Genomic DNA, 3,469 nt, shown 5'->3' with positions numbered 1-3,469 from the left:
GGGCAGGCCAACTCACAGCTGACCTCTATGCAGCAATTAAAAGCACTTGTCTGGACTTGGGCTAGATGTGCACAGGACATGGTTCAAAATCACGGCGCCAAAGGAATGAAGTAAAATAGAATGACATTTATAATACATTGTGAATTATGAAGATTAAAAATGCATGTATCCTCTAATCTGGCTCTCCGATTGCAGAAGTTTGGTCATTGCTAAACTTTTTGTTGCCAGATGTATTTGATGGCTTGACAAGCTTTGAGTCTTCGTTTGACATCACTAATCTTTCTGAAACCGCTGAAGACATTACAGCCAAAGAAAGAGAACAGAATGTATTGCATATGCTGCACCAGATTCTCACCCCTTTCTTATTAAGACTAAAATTTGAAGTTGCTCTTGAAGTTCCTCTTAAACAAGAAGTAATTGTTTATGCACCGCTTTTGAAGAAACAAGAAGTCTTTTACACAGCAATGGTGAATCGTACAATTGCGAATATGTTTAGAGCCAGTGAGAAAGAAACAGTTGAGCTAAGTCCTACTAGATGACCCAAATGGCAAATTAGAAAATCAATAAATTACAGCACGATAGATAATTTTCCTAATGAATTGGAAAAACTGACCAGTCAAATGCAGCCAGAGGTGGACAGAGAAAGAAGCATGGGGAAGTGAATATCCCTATAGAATCTAAAGTTAATCTGAAGCTGCAGAATATAGTAATCATCCATATCTGACTGAATATCCTATAGACCCTCTTACACAAGAGTTTAAGATTGATGAAGAATTAGTAACAAATTCTGGGAAATTCTTAATGGTGAATAGAATGTGCCAGAACTAAAAAAAAAAAAAAGTCACAAGGTGCTGCTTTTTTCACAAATGACAAGAATGTTGGACATTTGGATGGATTACTGCCAACTTAGAAATTTCAACTTTAGCAGGTTGATGGGTCCATGTCTTATTCTGAGAGAGGGGAAAATTTGCACAATTTCAACACAGGTCCAGATGTGGTTAGCTTCTTGGTGAGTACACCAGCTGGTGGCCTGGACATTAATCTGACTGCAGCAGGTACAGTTATCATTTATGATAGTGATTGGAAACCCCAGTCTGATCTTCAGGCCCAGGATCGATGTCATAGAATTGGTTAGACAAAGCCAGTTGTTGTATACCGCTTTTTACAGCAAATACTATTGATCAGAAAATTGTGGAAAGAGCAGCTGCTAAAAGAAAACTGGAAAAGTTGATCGTTCACAAAAAACATTTTAAAGGTAGTCAATCTGAATTAAATCAATCTAAGAACTTCTTAGATCCCAAGGAATTAAAGGAGTTAATAAAATCTAGAGATTATGAAAGGGAAGTCAAAGGATCAAGAGAAAAGATCATTAGTGATAAAGATCTTGAGTTGTTGTTAGATCCAAGTGATCTCATTAATCAAATGAAGGTCTCAGGACCGATTAAAGAGAAGACAGGGATGTTCAAGATACTAAAAAATTCTGAAGATTCCAGTCCTAAATGTTGTAAATGAAAGCTAAAGAATGACTTTTCAAAGTTCTTGTTTACAGCTAGTAATTTACTTATTGGTTAGGAAATTCAAATTGTCTACTATTTTTCTTCATTATATCATTTTACATAATGTAACTAGCATCATTGCATAGTTAATAGATAATAATTTTCTGAGCCTTTCTAAGAGGGAAATGCATATTAAGTTTAAATTATCAGTTAATATTTGAGACTGGTTAGTACTCTTGAGTGTGGTCTGATGTGTACTCAACCATTGCCGGATTTATTGATTCTTCCTGTGAAGTTTAGTAAACATCTCTTTCCCCCCTTTCTTTTAGCAACATGGTTCATAGGTTTCGGGTACTTCAGTTATGGAGTAGGCTTTGATGCGGGGGGGGGGGATTATTCTTTCTGTTCTTTAAGTAACAAATTGTTTGATTTTAGAGTCTATAAGTAGTTGGTCAAATAAATGTTCATTATAAGAAATAAAAAAAAGTGCTTGTATCCAAACCAATTAATACATCTTCTGCAAAAGCTTTGGAAGGAAAGCGATGGCTTTTCCAGTGATCACTCATCGGCCTGGGGAAGTGGGGTGGGTGGGGGGTGAGACCCAGAGAGGAAGCTGTAAATAAAGCAAAAGGGCCCCAGGACCGCAGTGATGGTAATAGGCCTGGAACTGAAGAGGAGAGACTAAGGGGAACAAAGATGAGATTAAAACTAGTTGTCGAGCTCTCTTCAAAGCTCAGGGTACTTTAATTCCAGAGCTTGAATAGTTAAAAACAAAGAAACAAACGGGGGAAAAGATTGTAATTCTTTTTTTTTTAAGTAGAGCAAGTAGGAAAAAGGCAGTTGTCAGGAGTGGGATTCGAACCCACGCCTCCAGGGGAGACTGCGACCTGAACGCAGCGCCTTAGACCGCTCGGCCATCCTGACGCTGCTGCAGTGGCTCCTCGCGACTTACTTCTGTCTCGGCTGAAACGTACTCAATCCGAAAACACCTTTCCTCCTTTTCTTAAAATTCTGCAATGCTTCCATTAAAAGCAAAACCGCTATTTCCCAGACCGACCTGAACCGGGCCGGCGCTGCCGAATCGCCCCGGTGCTGCCCGGTACCGCCGCAGGTGGAAGCGCGGCTCGCCGCCCCCGCGGTGCCCGCCGGGCGAGGGTCACAGGACCAGGCTGCTTCTCCCGCTGAGAGTGCGGCCGCGGATCCCGCGCTTCCGGGTGTGGACGTTTAAAAGTTTAAAATGCAAACCCGACGCCGCAGAAACGGAGGGCATTTCTGTGCATCCTGAGCCCTGGCAGGGGGCGCCCGCCACCAGCGCCCACCGCCGCAGGCTCCTAAACACCGTGGGGTCGGCGGCGACCTGCTTCCAGCGCGGTCCGCGTCGGCGGTCAGGACGGCGAGGGTGGAAGGTCGCTGACCGCTGGCCCGGGAGCTGCGCTCCAGCTTCAGACAGCAGGAGATCCACTCACCCGGGGCCGCAGGGGCTTGGCAACCTTCCAGAGTCCCTGCGAGTCCCGAGGACGGAACGCCACGCTCAGTCCCTTAAATTACGCTGGAGTTTCTAGGGGGCTGCTTAGATGCCAATCCTCAGGCCACCCCCCTACCCACCTACCCAACTGACGTTTTGCCCTCTGCGTGGCCCTGAGGCTTGCTGGCTTGAAAACCAGTGACTTACAGCACAGCGCTAATCACGGAGATGTGACACTGTCACTGACTAACGGGACGAGAGGCCAGCTGCTCCCAGGTCCGGCGTCCTGTGATCCCCTAGGACCGCGGCTTTCCCCTGAAGAGGTTTGAAACACCCGCCTTCCCCACCCTAGATCCATCAAATCGAATATCCCGGGAGCACACCTGGCATTTGCATTTCCTAGGGCCCCACACTCCCTCCAGGTGACTGGGATCCAGGTTAGAGGTCATTGCTTTAGGGGTTTGTTAGAGTCTGTAAACAAGTCAAAATAACACCTGGCATTTTGCCA

At 44.7% G+C, this 3,469-nt stretch overlaps 1 non-coding gene and 1 pseudogene across 1 annotated transcript; one reads left to right on the top strand and one right to left on the bottom strand.

The window, feature by feature from the left end:
* The first annotated feature begins 176 nt into the window (after positions 1 to 176).
* On the top strand, positions 177 to 1,729 carry LOC107149435 (annotated as a pseudogene).
* A 608-nt stretch (positions 1,730 to 2,337) lies between these two features.
* Trnal-cag lies at positions 2,338 to 2,420 on the bottom strand. The gene has a single exon. It is a non-coding gene; the product is annotated as a tRNA-Leu (tRNA).
* Positions 2,421 to 3,469: the final 1,049 nt, after the last annotated feature.

The sequence above is a fragment of the Marmota marmota genome, unplaced genomic scaffold (genome assembly GCF_001458135.2).
Source record: "Marmota marmota marmota unplaced genomic scaffold, marMar, whole genome shotgun sequence".
Lineage (NCBI taxonomy): Eukaryota > Metazoa > Chordata > Mammalia > Rodentia > Sciuridae > Marmota > Marmota marmota.
The sequence above is the reverse complement of the archived record's forward strand: the minus strand, read 5'-3'. Positions and strand labels throughout refer to the sequence as shown.